The sequence below is a fragment of the Lepisma saccharinum genome, chromosome 1, assembly GCF_977018435.1.
Source record: "Lepisma saccharinum chromosome 1, izLepSacc3.1, whole genome shotgun sequence".
NCBI lineage: Eukaryota > Metazoa > Arthropoda > Insecta > Zygentoma > Lepismatidae > Lepisma > Lepisma saccharinum.
In genome coordinates, this window is record NC_139229.1 from 48479326 (window position 1) to 48505041 (window position 25716).

Consider the following 25716-nt stretch of genomic DNA (forward strand, 5'->3'; position numbering starts at 1 on the left):
TAGCCAAATCTGCCTGAGGGGGGTTCATCATTTGTTGAGTTTATAGTATCATCAATTACACTACTTGAATGACAGTATCAATGAAGTTTTATGTACGCTACTACTTATAATAATGAGCATAAAATATTAATCAGGAACTTTATTTTTCGTCAACTGGATGTAACATCTTTTTTTGTTATTCAGCAAATATTCAATTCATCACCTTTTTTTACATTAATTTTCTTGCCAGGACAGCTGTTTTTATGCAGATTTTGACGATCTTAACTACACGTAAGCTAGATATTAGCTAATATTCGTGCTGTTATATTACTATTCTTCTCCCATCTTTGTAACATGTCATGCAATAACAATAATAGAATTGATTCATTTACATATTCAAGTGAATAGACCTATGAAGTATATTAATGCATTAATTTAAACATTTGCTTAATTCTTATCGTTAATGTTATTATTATCATTTTTTCTGAAACACTTGGCTCAGACACCCTTCCCCGACATATATTTCTAGATGCGTGCTTGCCGAAGGATAAATTAGATCAAGCGGTGGTGGTACCGGACTTAGAGGCTAAAGGGAAAACAAAGAAGTATGTGCGTCATAAGCTGAGCATAAGAAACAGCACAATATCACAAAGAAACACTTTTTGAAACTTATGTCATAGAAGATGTTTAACAATATTAAGAACAATAAATGCTTTCTATTTGTAATATACTAAATATTGAAATTTTAAATAGTCTTTTGTGTTCGTACTACACATTTAAAAACTTTTTTGTTGCTCCCCAGCGCCAAGCTTAGAATTTAAAGAAAAAATGTACATTTTCATAGTGCACGGAAGTTCGACATTCAGAAAGAAAGAAGGTCTATTGGAAAACATTTCAAGACTTCCAAAAGGTATAGCAGTAATGAAAAAGAGCACTCACTTATACCGTGTTTGTTACAACCTGTCCCGCTTCCCGCGCTAGCTGATTGCTGGCTTTTCTAGCATAAACCAAGCGGTGTTGCTGCTGAAGACCGCCTGAACTCCGTGCTGGGGAAAGCCAAAGCCAGGCAGCAAATTAAAATACGCAACGTGGCAACAGCGTCTACGTAAACTCCTCTCTTATGGCTTCCATTCGCTCCTCGCTGCCCAGCAGACGACTTTTTTCTCGTTTCTCATTGGCACCAAAACTGTCAAGCGATCGCTAGCGCGGGAAACGGGACAGGTTCTAACAAACTTGGTATAAATTTACGATGGATAGACAGTTGTATGAAGCGAGAAAAACCACAAGGTAGATTTCATAAGATACCTAGCAATCAGTAACCAACAAACTGCATTTTTAATATTAATGTCCTCATGATTAACGAACCTTATTTATTCTCACTACGCAATGGGTAAAATATTTGGAGCTTTATCCCACTTTCCGGAAAAATATTTCGTGTTTCTGCTACTTTTGACTTTTGTTGGCATGATATCCCGGATCACTTTTACGAGACGAGACGGGACAAAACGAGACGGGACGAGACAAGACAGAACCCTTCGAGACGGGACAAACGAATATTTTCGAGACGAGACAGCATTTTCACGAGACGGGACGGGACAGACCAAAGTCTCGTCTCGTCTCGTCTCGTGGGCAACACTACTGGCACTCCCACCCCTATGGGCGCCAGGGGTGTCTTGGAGTTGAACGACATTGGGAGTATCACGATTCATCTTAGCGACCCCGAAAACTATGGTTTCCACACTAATATCGGTCGTTTTCGATTATTTTTACTTGTCACTCCTTCCCACCGCCATCTATATGGGTGCCAGGGGTGTCTTCCCCCACAGTATTTCTTTCCAGATTGTAAGTCACATGTGTACCAAGTTTAATCATCGTGAATGTCACCAATTAGCTTAGCAACTGTGAAAACTATGGATTCGACACTAATCTTGGTCATTTTTGACATTTTAATTCTCACCCCCATCCCGATAGGTTATTAACTTGGAGTTGAACGGCATTGGGAGTTTCACTATGCGACGGGCTAAATTCAATTAGATTAAATTTATTAGATTGAACCCAACAACTACGACTCGATAACTGAGTCTCAACGATCCTGAAACGTTGAAAATGTCATTGGTTTGAATTATTTATTTTGATACACTTTGCCTAGTAACGCTGGTGACGCGTACAGATCGCTGGAGATTAAAATTTTATACCTTCGGATTTCAAATAGGATTTCAAATAATTTACAACTAACAATAACCCCTTTTCATAGCAACAGCATTAACCCAAATTACACATGTGAAATTCCCCCCTTCTGAAAGAGAAGAATTAATCAGTTAAACATTTTCATAAACATCAAGTACAAATGGAAGAAAATGTTTTAGCACGTAAATATGAACACCAGAAACAGTAAACTTGTTTATTGTTTTCAATTTAACACATATTACCTGCGTATGAAAGCATCGACAATTTGTCCTTATTAAGTTAAGAGACATAAAATAAGAACTGTCGAAACATGAACGAAAATTTACCCATCAAAGTCATTTAACATGCACCATTAATACCATATAAGGAATTACAAAAGTCCTAATTACTTCTTACTTTGACATTGAACCAATTTTGGAACATGTTCCTAGTATATTTTGACTAGAGCTGTGCGTTTCTTGCACGAAAATAAATCGTTTTACGTGTGCACAGAGCCCTTATCAAACATGGCGTCGATGGCCATTTTGTAGATAACGCATGGTCTGTGACGCGTACTAGTACCGTTTCCCGTAAAATTCAACACACGCGAGATAGCTATCTCATAAACAACTTTGCTTAAACGTTGTTAACACGATCTTCGAGAATTTTCTTTCTCTCAAAGTCACTTAAGATAATTAATTTCCTCACCTGGTGTGTCGGGAACGACGAGTCCAGTACGCACGAGTCCACTCTTACCTCTCTCTTCCCGAGAGCTCCATTCCTTTCCAACACTTATTTTTACGATGTGCTTTCACTTCAAGCTATTAACTGCCGTTTTGTCCTAACTGCAGATGTAAGATTCCTCCCTAAAGCACGGAAACAATTCTGATTTCCTCCACTGTAGTGACCTTGCTTTGTTCACTCCATGTTCTTTTTTCCGGAAGTCCTTCTCCACCACTGCACACCCCTATCGATCACTGTTCGTCATTTTTGCAGAGCACATTTGTCTTTACCAAACAACAATTTTTTATGATTTAAATACCACACGATAACAGATATGTATATGCGTTAAAGAACCCAGTGTAATGCTCAATAAGATAAACTTTTTGCTGATAATTAACCAAAGGCATCTAGACCAAAACGCTGTATATTTTATGATTTTGCGCCATAACAGCGAATTGCCCATGCGTGCAGTGACCGACACATCAAAATGTCCTTGTGCATAAGGAAACCGCGAGAACATCGGGTCTCAAACAAAGGAATTTACAATTCAACTGCGCACAACGGTCAGAGCCATCTAGCGATTCTTCGCGTAACTATTAAAGCAACAAAGTTTTCATATTGCATAGGCATTCCACCTATCGTGAATTCTTTGCACTAGACGAGTTCATCGTCTTTGAACCTGAGTTGGGTTATTTTACCCCAACAAAACACACACGAAACTTAAGTTTCCAGTATACCTTATGACAGTTCGTCATAAATGGCGCCCAACATAGGGCTGAACCCTCACACAATACTTTTGATACAATACTAAAGTTAGACTTACATCAAATAAACATTCATATTCTACATATTCACTAATATACATATTTAATATATACAGACATATTACTATATTGTTTACAACATAAAACATCCCGGATCACCAACTCTGGTGACTACATCATACTCCAGAAAGAAGGAACCCCGCATGTGTTTTGGCGTCTTGTAGAACATAGTGGCTTGTATATTTTTGGTTGGAGCAGGAAACAAATGAATGCCTAGGCCCACCGCAACATTATACTTACTTGACTATTAGCCCGCCGCAAGCATAACCTAACTTGACCTTTACCGCATCATACCTGCCCCCACCCGCAAACTCAACAACACCCCCATGGAATTACCTAAACAACTCTTAATTCGATTCTGGAATCATTCTATCTGAGCCAATAACTATTGTAAACGTTTCACCTTATTTTGGAGCAATCTGGAAGATTTCAGGCTCATCTCGCATGCTAGTACGCCGCATAAATTTCACCTACTTGGTCAACTCGCCCGCCGCAGGCTCAATCTCACTTTACCCATACGAGAAATTTTAACCTTGAACTTCCCCTACCCCGCCTATATCTACACTGTCCTTAACTACCACGTCTGATTTACAGCTAAACCCCATCGTCTGTAGCATTTCATCCACACCTTCCAAATTCAAATCTAGTAATCTTTTCACCCACATTTTTACCTTGTCCCCTGAACAATTCCAAACTTTACAATTTTCTATCGACTGGTGATCCAATTTTTCTCCTGTCACACAATCTATCAATGAAAGCGTGGAATCTTTACTGTTCTTAACACAAAGGGCCGACAAAGAGGTCACAATATTTTCTTATCACCTTATCTCCGGTACAACTTAAGATCTGATTCTTAACGTGTTAAATTTACTTTTACGCAATATCTATATTCAAAATAGACCCCAAAAAACTCAAAATTTGGTGTGTCAGATAGCTAGAAATATGTTTTTCTTACAAACACAATTCGATGTTTGGACAAACTCAGTAACCTTAAATGCGACTGTGCAAGGAGAATTCACTGAAGCCAGAAGCTACATCAAACAGATGATGACAACAGCCCCGTAAATACATGGCGCGCAATCACTACCACCAAATGTACCACTAACATTTTTGTTATTACTACTGGAACCGAACCAGGATACTCGCCCTGAGTAAACCAAAGATACGTTTTATATGTCTTATGATTTCACGCTGCTATGCAAGATTAATTGAAATTAATTTGTTCCCTCTTGAATACTGGTTACCATCGGGTGGCATATCTCAGATACCCCCTACCATCACCATGTCATGTATACAGAGAAATCAAACCTATTGAATGTCGTTACTTAAACTCTCCAAAATACAGACTCCAGACGAACTTGTGTCAGGACTAAGCCGACACTAATGGCAAATGTCCCCTCGACACCCTATCGTTCTCACATTTTCTATGTGTGGAGACGTATTTTCCCAAGGACGAACAAATACAACATCCAGTGTCCCTGATGTTCCCTTGTGTTTCTTTAGAACGCCAATCAACACGATTCTACCCGAGAAATTCGCACAAAATTTTACAATGAAACTTGCATGCACACGTAACAACAAATTCAAAATGATACTGCCCACTTAAAAGCTGTTGGCTCCAAAATGATAGTGAGGCTGCTTGACTTGTTAAATACTCCCATTTCAAATTTCCCGCATAAGACTGTCCATCAGATATCTTTCCTGAGCTATAAATTTGACACCAGACCCCAACTGAACTGACGTTTGAAAATAAAAAAAAATAGTATTCAAATGATAATTATATTCAAAAATTTATTTTAAACTTTACAAAGATCCATACGTTATTAAATCCTTCAAATTAAATATAATATTATCTTTAATATTTACATTTTGTACAAAGCGAAGTTGTTTTCACTGATCAAAGAGTGATGATCGCTCCGATGATCTCATCAGGCTTCATCTTTGAGCAATCATATTCAACCATATGCATCCCATGCCATTTTCTTCTGACATGAGTGCGATGCCAGATCATTCTAACCCTGTACCAAAGAGACAAAGCCAAGAGAAGACAAATACTCAAAATTTCCCCCAAAACTTTTGTATTGGTACTTTTCCGAGGAGACCTTTTTATTCTTCTCTTCCTAATATGGCTTGGATGGAGAGATACTCTTCCTCCAGCAACAGTTCGACTGACTACCAAAGTTTTCCTGGGAAGTGAGTCAGTAGGTGACTTCATTTTAACTCTGATGCGCCTCCCATATGTGACTGAATAACCAGTGCCTAATTTCATGAAAGAAACGACACATGCCATACTGGCAATTCTTTTGGGCATAAGAACACGCATAGGACCACACCTAATGCAACTTCTGGTTTCGATTACTGAATTCCTCACAACAGTCTGCAATGGATAACCAACTACTGGTATGACTACGTTGTGTACTGAATGATTTTGAACTATGGACACTTCAGGTAAGTCAATACTATTTTCCCCAACTGACACTACAGACAGGGTAGATTTGTTCTGAGATGATACTGCATTTGAGTGTAGGCAATGAGAAACCACCTTACTTTCCGAACACCCTGTATCAGCTTGCACCGTGTAGACACGCTTACACAACGAAGATGAACCCAGAGAACCACTTTGTTTACAACCAACACCCAGTAAAGGAATTTGCAAGCTCGGTTTTGGGAAAGATGCATCTTTTGTGCAGAAGCCGACAGGGAAAGACTCGTCTCTGTTACCCGACACCCCAAAAGACCACTCCTCGCTTATCAAATATTTTCCTTTATTACCCTTGTGGTGTTTTTGCTCTAACGTTCTGTTTCGGTTCAGTTCGCTGGTACTCTGTGCATAACTTTCCGACCAGGAAGTCAGAGTGCCTGTGCAGTGGTCATGTTCGACCGAATGTGAAGTACACATGCAATTGGTGACCGCAGAAGAAGTTACAACACCATTCATCAGTTCAACTTTACTCCCTGACAAATCAAACTCCTTCGTCAAAGACTCATGCCTTTTTTCTACCAACTCAGCCCTGTATTGTGATACTGAAAACGTGAGATCGTGCAGACCCTCACTTGTTTTAATAACATCTTGCTGCAGCTCTAATAAGCATTTACTGGTGCCCTCTAGATCAGACTGCAGTTTCCCCACTACCTTACTTGTATGAGCTGCAAGTTCTGTTTTGAGCAACTGATTGCTTTCATTGAGTTCTGATTTGAGTGACTGATTGCTTTCATTGAGTTCTGATTTGAGTGACTCAGTGCATTCCTTGTACCTTTCCTGACTTTGTTTAATAAAGGCGAACAAGGAATCTAATGTGACCGGTTCCTGCTCAGTTGCCATTATTAATATTAGCTTTAACAACAGCAATTAACCAACTAAAGATTAACCTACTTGAAACCCAACAAAAAATTCAATAACGCAGCCCCTCTGCACTTGAGTCCTCGTAATCTTGCGACGGGCTAAATTCAATTAGATTAAATTTATTAGATTGAACCCAACAACTACGACTCGATAACTGAGTCTCAACGATCCTGAAACGTTGAAAATGTCATTGGTTTGAATTATTTATTTTGATACACTTTGCCTAGTAACGCTGGTGACGCGTACAGATCGCTGGAGATTAAAATTTTATACCTTCGGATTTCAAATAGGATTTCAAATAATTTACAACTAACAATAACCCCTTTTCATAGCAACAGCATTAACCCAAATTACACATGTGAAATTCCCCCCTTCTGAAAGAGAAGAATTAATCAGTTAAACATTTTCATAAACATCAAGTACAAATGGAAGAAAATGTTTTAGCACGTAAATATGAACACCAGAAACAGTAAACTTGTTTATTGTTTTCAATTTAACACATATTACCTGCGTATGAAAGCATCGACAATTTGTCCTTATTAAGTTAAGAGACATAAAATAAGAACTGTCGAAACATGAACGAAAATTTACCCATCAAAGTCATTTAACATGCACCATTAATACCATATAAGGAATTACAAAAGTCCTAATTACTTCTTACTTTGACATTGAACCAATTTTGGAACATGTTCCTAGTATATTTTGACTAGAGCTGTGCGTTTCTTGCACGAAAATAAATCGTTTTACGTGTGCACAGAGCCCTTATCAAACATGGCGTCGATGGCCATTTTGTAGATAACGCATGGTCTGTGACGCGTACTAGTACCGTTTCCCGTAAAATTCAACACACGCGAGATAGCTATCTCATAAACAACTTTGCTTAAACGTTGTTAACACGATCTTCGAGAATTTTCTTTCTCTCAAAGTCACTTAAGATAATTAATTTCCTCACCTGGTGTGTCGGGAACGACGAGTCCAGTACGCACGAGTCCACTCTTACCTCTCTCTTCCCGAGAGCTCCATTCCTTTCCAACACTTATTTTTACGATGTGCTTTCACTTCAAGCTATTAACTGCCGTTTTGTCCTAACTGCAGATGTAAGATTCCTCCCTAAAGCACGGAAACAATTCTGATTTCCTCCACTGTAGTGACCTTGCTTTGTTCACTCCATGTTCTTTTTTCCGGAAGTCCTTCTCCACCACTGCACACCCCTATCGATCACTGTTCGTCATTTTTGCAGAGCACATTTGTCTTTACCAAACAACAATTTTTTATGATTTAAATACCACACGATAACAGATATGTATATGCGTTAAAGAACCCAGTGTAATGCTCAATAAGATAAACTTTTTGCTGATAATTAACCAAAGGCATCTAGACCAAAACGCTGTATATTTTATGATTTTGCGCCATAACAGCGAATTGCCCATGCGTGCAGTGACCGACACATCAAAATGTCCTTGTGCATAAGGAAACCGCGAGAACATCGGGTCTCAAACAAAGGAATTTACAATTCAACTGCGCACAACGGTCAGAGCCATCTAGCGATTCTTCGCGTAACTATTAAAGCAACAAAGTTTTCATATTGCATAGGCATTCCACCTATCGTGAATTCTTTGCACTAGACGAGTTCATCGTCTTTGAACCTGAGTTGGGTTATTTTACCCCAACAAAACACACACGAAACTTAAGTTTCCAGTATACCTTATGACAGTTCGTCATAACTATTCATCTTATCGACCCCGAAAACTATGGATTAGACACTAATATCGGTCGTTTTCGATTATTTTCCGTCACGTCCTTCCCACCCTCACCCGTAGGGGTGCCAGGGGTGTCTTACCCCTACAGTGTGCCTTTCCAGGTTGCAAGTGATATGTGTACCAAGTTTGTCAGAAATCGCTCCAGGCGTTCGAGAGTTATGCCGGAACAAATATACCCACACACCTACATCCATTTTTATATATTTCAAGATGACATATTTATTTTACAGTTTTATAGGACATAAAGTCCCGGTCCCATAAGAATATAGGCCTGCACGATGGTGCAGTCGTATCGTCGTCGACTTGTAATCTAGGGGTCCCGGGTTCGATACCCGGTGGAGCCACATAGTGGTTCTTATCCCACTTTAAACTGTAGGTCCAGTTCCGATTAGCCTTACTGTGCATAAAGTGGACTTAAAACACCATAAGAATAAAGCCTAAATGCTTGCTGTTAACCGCAACGAAGGTCAAACCACCACAAGTGCAACACTGATCAAAAGTTCTACTGATAAAAAACAGTTTCCTTGGAACCGTCGCTCTGAACCGCCATGTGGAATATTCTATACGTCTTTCGAACTAGGACCCGCCCATGTAGTACTCCGCCCCGCTCCGATCAGCCGTCTGTTGGGAAATCAATCATTTACTCGTATTTACCTCTTCAAAGAATGCAGGAAGTAGCTACACCAAGACAACCGCTAATGATTGCAGAAACTAGACAGCGCAATTAGGCATAATTTGTAAAAACATGATGATCTTATTTTTAAAAAATAAGCATAATAGCCTAGTGGAAACCTTTACAATCGCATCCTGTATTATGTAAAAGGAGCCGAGTTTCATGTTTCATGCTAGTTTCTTTTCCCTCATATTACTACTGTTCAACTAATTCGGAAAGTATCAACTACTGAACTGTATAACAGACTGGAACGCTTACTGCAATCCTCATCAGGTACGAAAAGGACGTCAGTTTTGCAATTAGTTCCTCCTGTCGAAGTGGGAATAAAATAGTTTTTCCATGGTAGTTTTCAGACAAATGGCAAGCGACAGTGGACAAGCAACACATAGAATTCACACCAAAGCGGGAAGCAAGAAGAGACGCGAACATATTTAGTCTAAAGCAAGACGTTCACCGCGCATGCAGAGACAACAGACCGAGGCGACACTATGCACGTTATTGATGCACGGCCGAATCCGGGCGACATGCGAGCGTCGAGTGAACAAGCGATACGTGCCACTTGTCGTCTCTCTTCGGTTCGAAAGGTTGCATTGAATATTGAGGATTCGCTTTCAAGCGACATATGCCGCTTGTCGGGTGTCACTTTGGTACGAATTTCCCCTTCAGGATTTCACCATTCGGCCTGTTATGCTGCAATGGTGTGAAACGCTGTTGATCGGTTCGTTCCCATGCAACTACGTATTTGTCGCGTGTCGCTTCTACCTTAAAGCTGCCTTAGGAATATTTTGAAAGAGTTCTTCCAGTTATATATACAGTTCAATGTATAACCATATGCAATGTTTGCGCTGACTTTCTGTCTCTTATTTATTGTAATCATTTTGAATGTGATGACATAGATGAAGATGAAATTCAGTATAATTCCTTAGTTTGTGGAAAACTACTTCCTTATTAGATAGTTTAAAAACTGAGCAAAATGAGGATCCTAAAATTTTGGAAATAAGAACTAACATTCTTAATAAAACTGTGGTACCAGATTATTTATTAAAAAATGGACTTTGATTCGTAAAACTGGAAGTAAAGGTGTACGTTACAAAGTGTTAGTACCTAATTCCATAAGAACATGATTTAATTAAAAGAGCAAATAATATGTTCACAGGCCCGACCCTGTGGCCGAGTGGTTAGCACATCGCGCTGCGACGCCAAGGGTCCCGGGTTCGAATCCCGGTCGGGCTTGGTTGTTTGTGAATGTCCATTCATCAATTTCATCATTTCATCACTCATCCCCATCTTCGCAAATTAGCCAAGAGGCACAAAATGCGAAGTAAAATAAACTAAATCAATCAATCAATCAATATGTTCACATGAAAGACTCGAAAGCATTCGCGTGATGCCTCTTATGGGGTAATATCTCTCTGCTAGTTCGTCAAATAAAAATCAAAGTTAAGTTTGTACTAAGAAAGAGGAAGTCTATTTTACTTCTTTGCAAACTAAATACTTACATGCCTAACATATAATCCATTTCACTCAAAGAAATTAAACTTCTTATAATTCAACTTGATCACTCTATTCAAAAACCGAGCCCCAACTCCAAAGTCAAGACAAAACACACTCGTAATTGCCATGGTAACAGCCCTTACAAGATAAGTATATACAGGTTAGTCACTATACTGACCTTATCAATGATAGGTTAATTACAGAAATTAAGATTAAAGAACAATAAACATTTGTACAAGAGAAAAGGTAAGTAATAACAATAAATATTAGTTAAATGGGAAAGGACGTGTCAAGGCGTACCTTACAAAGTGTTAGTACCTAATTCCTTAATAGATATTCTAATTGATTATTATCATTGTAATGCCTTGGGTGGAATTCACTCTAATTGGAGTAAGACACTGCGAAAATTATAAAAGATATTACACATTTGATGGAATGATTGACATGGTGAAGAAAAAGGTTCAAAGTTGCTTAACGTGTCAAAAGGCGAAGCAGTCAAATGTAGCTACCGCTAATGTTCTAAATTCTGAAATTGTAACTAAACCTTTGCAGAGGGTATATTCAGATATAACTGGTCCTCTCCCTAACAGCAATGGTTATAAATATATTCTTGTCTTAGTTGATGCAGCAAGTAGATTTGTTTGGTTTCAAGCCTTGAGAAAAGTCACTTCTAAAATTATTATTCAACATATACATAGATTTTGTCTTCAATTTGGTTATTTTTGTGAAATCAGTTGTGACAATCCTTCATACTGTGTTTCTGAGGAATTTTGTCAATTTTTATATGGAATTGGAGCACGACAAATTACAATATCACCGTATAACCCTAAAGCTAATTTAAGTGAAAGAATTATCAAAAATGTTAAAGTAGGATTGAGATGTTTTTGTTCTGAAAATCAAACTTCTTGATCTAGTTTTCTTTACAAAATTCAATTTGGTCTCAATAACACATGGCATAGCTCTTTAAATACCACCCCAGCTGAATTATTTCTTGGTAGAGCAGTGAATGATCCCCTAATGATAAATTGGGAATTAATTAATGAAGAAATATTGTCGAATGAGCAAGATTTGAAAACTAAATGGTCTCTAGCTATCAAGAAAATGAAGCAAGAATGGGTAAACAGGTCAAAATTGTATAGGAAACGATATACTGAACCAAAATTTCAACTTGGAGACTTAGTGATGATTAAAATTCAACCTAAATCTTCCCTACTTAAAGGTATTACCAAGTCTTTATTAAATTTATATGATGGTCTAACTAGTATTTCTGTATTATTGGAGAAAGTTGGGGATCCCAACAATGTTAAAAGGTGTCATGTTGAATTTTTGAAAAAAAAAATATATTATAGTCCACGTGCAAATTATGTTGCTCAGTAATCAGTTGGAAGTCCTGGGGGGGATATTAATCAAAGAGGTTTCACTATCTTATGTAAGAAGTGCACTGTTTTTGTGATTCTGTTATACAGGTACCTGTTGTGACAATTGTCATTGTTATTGTGTTTCGTCATGTGTCAACTACAACACTCCAAATACTGATGGAAGCGACAGACCCTCATCTCCACTAAGATGTATTGTAGATGCTTCCTGAACTCATCCTCATGCATCGGGAAAATGTTGTCGACAAATTACACCTGGAAAACTACTCCCAGCTGAAGATGAAAAATTAATTTGGAGCTAAGTTGTAAAATGTTGTATTTTGGTTATTTGTTTAGCATATGGTTATATAAGGTTGACTTCCATAAAAAAGGGAGGTGGTAAATGTATAACCATATGCAAGGTCTTTGAGTGTAAAAAAGAGAAATATTTGCCACCAGATGGCTTTGATTTGGAAAGGAGCGTGGCTAAGAAATACCGGAGGTCGAAAGAGGTGCAGGCCTCGTGTGGGAACATCACTTCCCACAGATTAGCTGAGGTTAAAACACTTTAAGTTGAGTTCTTTTGAGTGTTAAAAGGGACATACTCGGAATAGAACAAAGTCCAGGGATTAGCTGTTTTTGTAGTAGTTTAGTATTTTAAGTTGTTTTATGTAGTGTATTTAGTTTGGATATTTTAGTTCAAGCACAGAACACTTTGTTCTATTCTGCGATAGGTCTTTTGGGGGGAAAATGAATATTAAAATTGGATATTAAAATGAAATTACTATAATCCCCTTTTGGTTAAATAAAGTGTTAGGAAGTCTTAGTTATGTAATGATTTAATTGTGTAAGTTAATTGTTTCTTGATTATTTATTGAATTTAGATTGGGGTTTATATACTTATTATCATCATTTATGTAGTCTCAAGCCCTTCAGTTTAATAAACCTCTTTACTATCAAGCCTTTTATGTATAATTCCTCTAAACCTACAATTTTTCGGCTTAAGCCTTCCACTGCCCTTTTCAATGAATATTTCTGCTAAGTTAATGTACCGACTTTAGTTGCAAGCCTTATGTCCTAATGAAGAACAATCTTTCTTAGTGAATAATTTTAAAAGACGTGCAATAAAAAGCTGGTCATAAATGGTATTAACAGAAAGAGAAATAATTGTGAGAAATCCCTTGTCCGGGATTCGAACCCACGCACCTGTTTTTTCTGCTCATTAACCTTTCTTCCAGACCCCGCACAGGCCAATGTACGAGTATTACGATGCGCTACCGATGCACTAATGTATGTTTTTATACTGTTCAACCTTGTTCTTCAGGAAGAGTACCCTCCCCTAACATTACAGAGAAAGAATTATAGCTTTTACGAAAGAGAAAGAAAAAGAAACATCCCAAATAGCACCCAAGCTAAGTCAAGAGGTAACAAATGTAGAGCTTGCGTTGCGCAATGTTGCCAGAATCATCAGGAAAAGTAGTAGAAAATTTCGCACCGAAGTTCCCACGAACGGTTAGACAACGCAACCTTCAATTGTAACATTGTTCTGGGTAAGAGCATAAACTCTCGCTCCAGAATACACTGGCCGCGATTTTTTCTTGACCAGGGAAGCCCCATGAATTTGCCATTTCAATTTCCTTTTCGTGTTGCTCATACGCTTCTACATATCGCGTGAGTGACAAGACACGCGCTACGTTTCAGATCATGCGATCGAAATGGTTAGGATGTTGTTCCCGATTGCGGTATATTTGATGTCTAGAATTCACGTTATTTCCTGGGTAGGGTATGTACTTGCTTCAGAATAAGCAAAGGTCTGGATGAAGTCTGCCGTTACAGAAATCACGAAGAATAAAGGTTATCTTAAAACTGCATATGTGATTTACTGTTTGTTGTCAGCAGACTGTAGGTATATAAACAAGATTATTTAAATTGTAATCCAGTCATTTTTCAACTCAGGTTTCTTCATCACCTGCAAAGTCCATGTGAATTTACAATAACTCATGAAATCTGGTGAAAACGTTCAAGTTGACAACATTTTCTCTGTATAATACACTCCTCACAAAACGTGTCTAATATTGTTATGTTAGACAATAGGTAATGGACACGGCCTTGGAATGCAACAACACATGGTATCCGTCTGGTGAACGTTTTCGTATTTTCGTCGACATATGCCACCGTCCCTATCACCTATTTGTTGTCTCTTACATAACAATATTCCCATTATTTTATTGGGATATCTATGAAAAATGTATTTCTTGTATAGTATGTTATATTATAGTTTGTTAGAATTTGAATATTTGGGTGCGTCAGGAAATGTTATATTCTAATATTTCACACTGTCTAATAGCATTTACTTACCTTGTCTATGTTTATGTCCACACAACCCCGCTACCACTTCCTGTTAGAAGCATATTAAATAAATAATGTATTAAACCATTATTCCACACAGAAAGTACATTCTTGTATTGTTTTTAATCGCATCAAATATCAATGAAACATTAAAACCTAAGGATGATTTCCAATTAATAATCATGTCAATGCTAATATCACTAAGTAACACACACAACAATATCCGAATTCTTTAAATTGTTGAAACATTGGCACAATACACCGAAAGATCAAACAACTTTTAGAGAAAAAAACTAAGCACCCTCATACCATGGTCGTGTTCGTCCGTCTTTGTCTGGCTGTCCGTGTCAATTATCGGTATCTCAGAAACAACAAGAGCTATAAAGATGAAATTTGGTTAACCGATAAGCCTTCCAAATATTAACTCAACGAAACATACACCAATTCGACTAACCATCCAACTGACGGTGCAAGACAACGATAAATTGATCTAAATGGCCTGTCGATATCGCTAGAACTAGTGTAGGTGGAAGATTTCCAGAATTGAAGATGTAGCAAATGATTCTTTAACGCGACGTAAACCATTTTGATTGCACCGTCCGTCCGATTAAGGGGATTAAATTACAATTTTTAATGCTGCGATATCTCATATAAAATTCGAGCCACAAATAAGAAATTTGCCAAAGTTGAAATAGGTGTGAAATATCAACTTGATGTGATATTCACTTCCTCGATGTTCTTTGTAGACAACAATCGCAATTAATCTTTATATATTAATTTATCAGATACTACAAAAGATAAAATCATAACATTTGGTGAATGAAAACTTTTACCTAATATCTACTAACCTAAAATTATGTCAAGAAATAAAATCTGAGTGTCTGTCCGTCTATTGCAGTCAAACAATGGCCATCGATGCCTAACCTTTTCAGAAGTAAATAAAACTACAAATAGCTAATATGATTCATTTATTGTTTTGAAATTTTTGGATGCTTCGGCACGTATGATCATTTTGCACCCTTCTTAGTATCCGGGGAAATTCTCCTTATCTAAAACGAAAACCCTTTCCTCAAAATGAAAAAATGAAAGAAGTGGTTTAAAGAGCCCCTTGAGAAAAGTTTAAAATGCGGTTGTAAAGGTACCTGCTCTGGACAAACACAACACATTAAAGAAGGTAAGGATCGTCTGAAAACTACAAACATGTATTTTGGTCAAGAGAAAAAGGTACATAAAATATTAACCTAATTCTAAAAAAAAAATCCCTTTTGGTGCGTCCACAGTCTATTCATATTAACATTTGAACCATTCAATAGAGTATGGTCATCATTTTTGCTCATCGTCGCGATTAGTCAATAATGGTAGGACTATTTGGATTTGATTTGTTGCTTTTTCAAGTTCACTTTATGCACAGAAAGGATAATCGGGACTGGGCCTACAGTTTAAAGTGTGGTCCGAACCACTGTGCCATGTGCATCCTCCGGGTATCGAACACGGGACCCCTTGATTACAAGGCGACGACGTTACCACTACGAAAAAGTTATAGAAATATAAATGAAACATAAATAAGATAAATTCAATACGGAAATCAATGTTTTGTGTTCTTAGCGTAGCTAGAGATTTCTGCGCCCGGAACGAGAATAGAATTTGGCTCCCTGCAATGAATTTGCTTCCCCTTCCTTTCTTGGGGTAAATGGCATTCTCCTAGCTTACACTCCTTATTAACATTCGCGCGCAATTTAGGAACATTTTTAGCGACAATAGTTACAGATTCACAGAAGAAAAAATAGATATATTTGTGGTAATGAAGTGTAGTTCACCTGATAACAAACGTGATTATTTGTTGTTGTTTTTTACAAAAGTATGTAAATTGCTTTCTAACATATTTAATTTCTTGTGTTTTGTATTTGTAGAAAGATTTTAGGGCCTCTTATGTTAATTTTTGGTGCCTTTTTGCTTGCCTATTTTCTAGTTTTTAATGTTTGTTATCAGTCGTCAGTTTAGTTATTATATTTGTCCTGGGTTGTCTAGGGAAGAGGTATAAGTCGAATTTTGCTTAAACTGAGTTTTGCTCATTTTCTGCCGCATGTCCAAATTTCACCTATATACTGATTGATTGATTGAGTTGATGTTTTAAGGTCACTTTATGCACAGAAAGGCTAATTAGGACTGGACCTACAGTTTTAAGTGGGATCCGATCAACTATGTGCCTACACTAGGTATCGAACCCGGGACCCCTTGATTACCAGGCGACAACGCTACCAGTGCGCCATCGGGGAGGCCCGTATTTACTGTTAAATAGGATGTATGTAAAAGTTCATCTCTAACAAAACCTAACGTAACCTAATCAAACAGCACAACCTCATGCCGTTTTCCTTTCGTAAAATCAACATTTTCTACTTGGCCTGCGATAATCTTCATGTGTGCAGGGAAAGAAACAATAGAATATAATATTCTTTCCAAACTTCCAGCGATTATTATTTTGTAACAACCGTAAAGGATGTTTCTGATTAAGAGTTCGCTGCAAAAGCACAAACATTCATACAACGGGAAGGAGAGTGAATGATCATTTCCACAGCGAGAGTGTATTTTTTTTATTGACGCTATATAATGTCGATTTTCTATTTCTTTCAGTTAACAGGCCTAGATGAAAGAACTATTGAAACATCGGTGTCGTAGCCTGGAACTGAATCACGAACCATTACCGAAACAGCACAGTCCACTTTTCTTCAGAAATATGCTAATCGGGACTGGACTTAAAGCTTAAAGTGGAATCAAAACCACTTTACGTACAATAGAACTCCTGAGAAGATCTTTGCGATAGCTTGCTTTCTTATTGTACGTAGTTTTTTGTGACTCTGTAGGCTAATCGCAATGAAGGCTGAATGATGACGAGATGAAATTGACAAAGGAACAATTAGTCCCAGGCCAAGCCTCGGATCTGGAACCTTCGGTATATAGAGAGAATGTATCAACCTATCAACATGCTCGGCTACAGACGCCGAGTAATTTGTAATGACTTGTAATCAAGAATTCACGGGTTCGATTTCAGGTAGAGGCAAATTGCACAGTGGATCGGATTCCACTTTAAATTATGGTAGGTCGAATCTACCATAACCCTACTATTTTTTTAATGCTTTCTAAAATATCAATTCACTCCCGCATTTCTATTAGGTATTTACAAATATGAAAATACATACATGAAATTTCAATCTACAGTACCAAAGGTTTCAAAAGACAAACTGTAAAACATTATATGTTACAATTATAAATAAAAATGCACCGTTACTACAAAAATTTCATTATTGTTAAATGCCCAATACCAGCCCTCTGCGTATTTTGATGGAAGCAAATTCTTGTGTTAGTTTGGTCAATTCCAGTTTTCGAGCACGATCGCTTTCAATGCTTGACAGAGTTCTTCTTGTGAATTCTGTTGACACTACATTCCGAAATGAAACAATTTCTGTAGCTACAGAAGGTTGCCCACGATAAAAACAGTCGACTTTGACTGGCCATTACGAACCACGCATTGAACTGCTGTTATGTCCCGATACAGAGCTGGCTACACTGGGACCTGTACTAGATAACATTATCAGTTGAGCACGATCCGTGGAAAGATGAAGGTAAAAGTGACAGCTTTCTGGGAGGGGTTCATTTGTGGACTTTCCGCCGCCCATTATAGTCACTTAGCAATAGTGAAACGGTGCAAAGAAGAGGGTTTAATCGTCATCAAAGCTGGTGTGGGTCTCGTCATCCGACGATGTGCCCAACGGACCCCTGCGGTACGTGGTCGGCCGGAAATTGTGAGGAGATCAGGCCCCAGCCTGCTCGAACCCCCAATACAATGCACACCATTAGGACATCAGTGACACACGACAATCCCTCAACGCAGAGATGTTTGGCTATACGCCACGGTATCTCAAAGGCACAGTTTCCAACATCATACGGAAGAACTTCTCATTGGAAGCGCGTCACAAAGCGTGCGGACACCGCCTCACAGAGCGCCACATCCAGGAGAGGTTCACAAACGCCAGAAAACTGTATGAAACATACCTTGCAGGGGACAGGAGGACATGGGTGTACACCCTGGATGAGGGGTGGCTCTACCTAGATGAGACCAACAGAGTTCGATCCATTTTCTACAGTGCAACAGACCAGAAGAGCCATTCTGACTTTGTGCTGCAGTGCAAGAAAAAGTTTTCCAAGGGATTTCTGGTGGTGGCCGGATATTGCAGTCGGGGAACGCTGCCACTCGTCAAAGTGCCTTCCAACACCAAAGTCAACGCAGCATACTTCCAGGAGAACGTTATGGCCCCTTTGTATGACACACACATCTCCCACCTGTACGGTGACGAGACCACACATGTATGGATCCACATGGACAAAGCCTCCAGCCATACCGCTCGAGCATCCCAGGCGTTCTATGCAAGGAAGACAGAAGAGACAGGAATTCGAGTGATCCAATTTTCGTTCATCCCTGTGAAATGCCCGGATGTCTCACCAATGGACTACTGTGGGTTTGGACTCCTCAAACAGGCACTTGCTCGACGCCGTCCCCGTACCTTGCAGGGTCTTGGGAAAGTTGCCAAAGGGGTATGGCGAGACATTCCCCTTCCCATTCTACGCAGGAGTTTGCTACAGTGAAAACTACGCTGCCGGGCGATCGTTCGGGCCCGTGGCCTTCACATCGAACACAATCGGTGGTGGCGCAAGGGGATTTACTAGCCAGTTGCAAGGTTCAAAGTCGACTATTTTTATCGTGGGCAACCTTTAGTGCAAAATATTGTTGTTCATATTTCTCCCAGAAATTTGTAGCGGATTCCACTACAACAAATACAAAATAAAATTAACAACAGCACAGTTTCACCAAACTTTACTGAAACGCAGGCTGTAAGTAGGGGAGGGGAAGGGTGAAAACGTTTCCAGCACTTTTCCTTGCCTGTCGTCTACTCCTCGCCGAAGTAATCTATGACTTGAAGTATCAAGTTAATGAAAATTTTCTTCTAACCTGGAAATTCACTTTCTACTTTTCTAGCGATTAACGTTTTCTGCTTGCAGTTATAGTGGCATAAAAGTATAACATGTTTGATTGAAAATTTATTTTATTTAACGCCGAAACAAAAACTTTTGTAAACTATCGGTCTTTGTTATCATTGTTACTGCGCCCCCATAGCTCCTGCGCTCCCCGCACCGCGGAAGTGTTATTTACGCCACTGGGTACAACCTCGATTAGCCCTTCTGAGTTTAACGGGGACTATAAGAAAACTTTGCTAACGTTGAGCACCAAGGTTAAACCTAGCTTACACAAAGGGGAAAGAGGGGGCTGTCGGGTCCACCAACTCTTGTTTTTCGATTTTTCAACTGTGATATAAAAAATTGAAAATAAATAACTTTGTTCCCTAGAAGGTTTCCAATGTTTCTGTATTACGTTTTGCATAAAACCATAAAAGTAACGCACATAGGAGGCAAAATCCATGTGGGGAACCTATCAGATCACTTGGGATGAATGTTCTGACGAGAACATCTCTCTTCTCATATGTATTTTCTATTTCCGTAATTTTGCGACGCCTTTCTATATCTTGAGTTAATCGAGACGATGAGAATGAATGCTGAAATGGTTAATGGGGCAAATACATACTTAACCAAGGTTCGAACCTGAGCTTCGTGACCACTCTGCCACTAATAGTATCGTGACTATTATGACACTCTGCATATTTTCGCTACTTAGTAAACATTGCACGCTTGGAAGCAGATCCTTAACGCAGTAATTACGCAACGATTTAAGTTCCGTCTACAAGGGTGTGAGGCGTTTCTTTCTCTGAACGTACTAAAATTGTAACAGCCGGCCCCCGTGGCGGAATGGTTAGAACATCGCGCTACGACGCCAGGGGTCCCGGGTTCGAATCCTGGCATGGGCATGGATGTTTGTGAGTATCCATTCATCAATTTCATCATATCATCACTCATCCCCATCTTCGCAAATTAGCCAAAAAGTGGCACAAACAGCGAAGTAAGGAAAAGCACATGAATCAATCAATCAAATTGTAACCTCTCTTCCACTGCTAACACTGTTAAGCCTCGTTTCCATGTTTAATAAAACACTCAAAATGGTGACCAAGGCAGAATTTATTGTTAAAAACAGAAAACGACATTATAAGTGTAACGTTTCACAATCTAACAGGGTCTTCTTCAGACAAAGATTTTCAGACAAAAATCGTTTTACTGTAAATCTTTGTGTGAAGAAGACCCTGTCAGAGAGTGGAAACGTTACGTTTACAATGTGTTTCCTTATCGCTATTCATCCCCACAGTAACGATTAGCCAAAATGGAAGAAACGCGACTTAAAATAAACAAATCAACCACAACGTTCTGCCTATAGGAAGCCTAAATTATTGTAACTTTTGATTTGTTTGGTGTTAAGTCCACTTTATGCACAGCAAGGCTAATCGGGACTGCATCCGAATCATTATGTGCCTCCACCGGGTATAGAATCCGGGACCCCTTGATTACAAGGTGTCAACATTACCACTATTTTTTTAAAGACTCCTAAGCGACAGCCTTCCCCACTCATCACACTCATATCAATTAATCTCAGATCTCTTTTACATTCAGGACAGACGAACACAAACATCCATGTCTTTACCAGGATTCGAACCCGGGAACCCTAGTGTTGTAACTGTGCTAACCACTCCGCCAAGAAGGTCGACAAAAGGAACAGGATTCGAACCCAGAACGTTCGGCGCGTGAAACTGACACGTAAGGACCGAGCCAACAGGACATACTACTCCATCGAGGATGCATATATTCTAACTTTTGAAAACACGGAGTTCGAAATTGAACTTCATTGTAAGTAACCCACTCGGACACAGGATAGCGAGCGAATGCTTTTCCGCAATCGATGGACTTAGAGATAAAACGGTATCCATTCTCCTGGCATACTGCTGGTTCCAAACTTTTCCTTAAATAAATAATCTGAAGAGCGACATGTAACAGTAACACACTGACTTACCTCTTGGAGTGAAATTCCACTGTATCCAAGTCTCGGACAATCCCGGCGGAGGCACTGAACTGAAAAAAAATCACACTTTTTGTCTCCTTCCTTTGCTCGTTGCACGACAGAAGTTAATGAACAATTGCGCGCGGCGATCGTCACTTGTTTACCTTCTTCGGAACAAACTGCACCGTTCGTCACGAAGGGAGCCTCACGGCGTTAGGTTAGCGGTGTAACTGCGTGGTGTGCGTCTCGGCAGGTCACTCACATGACTAGTCCGGAGAAGGAGAAAAGCAGTCATTCCGTTACTATGGCAACATCTGGGTCAAGCGACTATTGAAGAATCTAACTCCACTATTTATTACGATGAGGCGAGGCCTTCACCGCATCTTGATCTCGCAGACGACCTTCCTGAACGCGTCAGGTATGCTTCGTTTACAAGTTAGATGGCGCTAGTGAACGGCTTTTTTTTGGTTTTAATTTCTGGGCCAGAACGTTCACTTTTTTTGCGTAACACTTCCGTTTTCGAATGACTCTCCGGTTGGACGGTGGATTTGTGAGTGAAAACATATATGATGATCTATGTCTTCAGCTGTTCACAAAATAGCTCAGCGTCAAACGGACCAGGACGGGAATTCCCCACCAATATTTCCAAAGAGGAGTTGACTTGTTTACCACCTTCTTCTGAGAGACATTCACATTGGAATCATGGGAACATTACCAAACACTTGTTAAAACAAGCGACAAACATATGATTATCCAGTGGCGTGCGGTGACATTTAGACTAGGGTACGCAAGAGAAATACGTAAGTGAAATCCTTAGTGGATAATTTACCAAACTTTGAAAACAATACTAATGGCTGTATCAAATGCATTCATATGCACATAAAAAGAAAATAAAGATTTCTGCACATTTTTTGGTATGTTAAAGGAAGCAGAATTTAAGCTTCCTTTATGCACACTAAAGCTGATTGAAGTTAGTTGAATTGAAATGGGATCTAATTCAGGACATTTTTATATAAAGATATAACATTAAAACGCTACCGGAGAGATTCAGATGTAACACGATAAAACATTTGTATGATATTTTATATACTTGCTTCGCAAATATATTTTCAAAAAACGTGTAGCCCAACAATTCAACCTTGATTAGTTTCTTCATGCAGCGCGATGTACATTGAACGGGAACGAAAGGACATACAAATGTTTAAATAAGTAATATCTTAATTAAGGGTTGAGGAAGAAATACACACATAAGTAAGTTTTTTTCCTGAAAATGCCTAACATACTGCTTACCATCCTTCGTAACTCCTGCCTGAGACAAGTCCTCCAATTCAGGAACAGGCCTCTCATTTCGGATTATTTCCACTTTCTTTTCATAACTATATGACGAAAAACCCCTCTCCAGAACGTCATCAACAACTCCCGATTCCATATTATTTCTATTTCACCTCTTCACCGCACTGACAAAACAATAATAAGAACGAAACACTACAAATTTCACACGCAAGACGGAAGAAACAAAAAACGTCAATCTCTCGCGGTAACAAGTGTCTCCTTCCTCGAAATAGCCACTCACATTTGCAGATGAATGGATCAGGGTTGTCAGTCGACGAGATATTTTGTAGAATGAAGAAATTAAGGAGACTCGTAGAAAATGCATCAGAATAGAATGGTATTAATCCCAACACACTTCAAAAGCTCAAATAAACGTTGGGCAGGGTTCGAAGTCCTGAGGGGGAAGGGAGGGATTTCCCCCCACCAATAATCTTGGCCTCAAAAATCCCCACACCAAAATTTCCCGGGGGGGGGAGAGTTTTTGTTATAACAATGAGAGATGAAGGATAATATTGAAAACATACCCTACCTCTTCCAGAGATCTTTAACAGATCTACACCAATAGCAAAATATGCACAATAGAAGTAAAACAAGAATGCAAGACAAATATAAATATGATGTTAATAGAAAAACTATTGCATAATAAAACGATTCCAACTATTTTTGTAATTTATTGACATCTTTAACCCGTTAGTAAATGAATTAGTTTGCTACTTTATAAATATCTCATGTATATAAAAGTAACAAATTGATTTTTTCTATGTATTTATTAATAATGCATTTTTTAATTTTTAGAAATTCATTATTTTTTATATTGAATGACATTATAAATATGTATATCATAATTATATTATGTGTATATGTAATATATGCGCGCGCGTGTGTGTAGATTGAGATATCCCCCCCCCACCACCAATATGATTTTGCACCCTTATGTTGGGCACAATGTAATGTCCATTTACATAACTTTGCAACGTAAGGGAGCTGGAGTACATTCGAATCCCATAGTAAGCAATGTGTTTATGTTTTTTCTTTCGTTCATTTATATCGTCGGGTCAACAGTCAACATCCATCCTTATCATAAGCTGAAATGCAAAGTGACACGAATACAATTTTGATCTCTAGAATGAGAAAGACAGGTACTGAGAATGGGGTGAAACATGCAAATTGTCCATATAATTTCCCTCTGACACATTGACATGACGACGCCGAAAAAGGTTTCAGGTAAAACGCAATGCTCAGTCGATCACTCCATTTCCCTCACCTCCCGATAAACATTTTCTTGCCTTCCGCTTCGATTTCTATGTCAGTAATAAATTTTTATAACGCATTTTTATTGCAACCAAAGCACAGGGATTAATTTATCTAAGCGTGTCTGTCCAATGTTAGTAAACTAAACATTAGAGAAAAAATATATGTTGACTACTACCAACACTGCAGACGCTGCCAAAATCTTAGGTACCCTGGCTTCTTAGAACCATGTGCTTTGAACAGGAAAATGCACCGTGGGATGAGCGCGGGAAGACCCAAACATATGGTGGGGGTTGATCGGAGCCAATGGGGATTGCCCTCCGAATTTCTAGGGTACCGAACAGAGGCAGCAGCTTTTGCTCGTGGAAATCGGCAGAAGCCACGGTGGATGGGGTGGGTGCGGGCAACACCGAAGGCACAATCGGGATCATTCGGGCAGACGTTCGGGACTGCCTGGAGGGCCAGGCTACTCGGGCAAGGCAGCAGCGTTCTCGTACGGAAGATAGAATTTCTGGCAGTGGAAGGGGTTTCGGAGAGACGATAGTTGAATTTTCATGCTCCGAGAAGATGGGGAAAATTATTATTTTTTCTTACGGTGTTGTGGGTACGCAGTGCGTACCTTGCGTATCCAGAATGCACGCCGCTGTGATTTTCCACTAGTACTAAATGCTCGTTAGTAATCGATCACATGTGCTTTAAGTTACCAAAGAAATTGTTCAAAATTACTAACTTTAGGAAATAGTACTATGTATATATTTAGAGTTACCAAATAACTTAACAAACGTGTTTTGTTAATTCAACCAGATCAGTTTTTCTTCTGTGTTGCAGCGTCATGACAGAAAAACCATGTCGTCATGAGCAATATTAAGTATTGAAGAGAGACCACTATTATTGTATGCTACAGGTAAGCTATTGATACTAATCTGAAAGGGAAGCCGCATTTACTTCTTTGTACATGTTGTGGTCAAAGAAAGCAAGCGAAAATGAATCAATTCATTGCCATATTTTCATAGAAGCTCACTAAATGTTGATTGGTATTTGATGTAGCGGCTAAAGTATACATACATGTTTCATTTTCCGTTTAACATCACACACCCAGTGGCCGAATTGGAAATAAATTACTGCCGGTATGCTTGTACGATCAGCGTCAATAAATAAGTGTTAATATTAAAACTTTACTGCCGGTATGCTTTTTGGCAACTTAATTTACTCCCGGTATCCCACACCGGCTCATACCGGCCCAATTCGATCACTGCGCACACCTTAAATTTCATTCCGCATCCCCTATAAACTCCCAGATGGTTAATCCTGGGACCGCCGCTGATTCACGGCCAATATAATCCTCGGCGGAGCTTGTGCTGTACATTTGTGTTTGTGATTGAAATTATCCCTTCATCAACTTCATCTTCGCGATTAGTGAAAAGTGACAACTGGACAACTGGGGACCAAACCAGATTATCGCCAAAATGGGAA

At 39.0% G+C, this 25716-nt stretch overlaps 1 protein-coding gene across 2 annotated transcripts in view; it reads right to left on the reverse strand.

Annotated features, from left to right (window-relative positions):
• The window catches only part of LOC145994918 (uncharacterized), a 118563-nt gene extending 96584 nt beyond the window's left edge, over positions 1-21979 (reverse strand). The window contains exon 1 of one of the 2 annotated variants that reach the window (XM_083131427.1): positions 21673-21979. The gene's annotated coding sequence lies outside the window, so the exon portion shown is untranslated. The remainder of the gene's footprint in view (positions 1-21672) is intronic. The other variant, XM_083131409.1, reaches the window with a different exon arrangement.
• Between the last annotated feature and the right edge of the window lie 3737 nt (positions 21980-25716).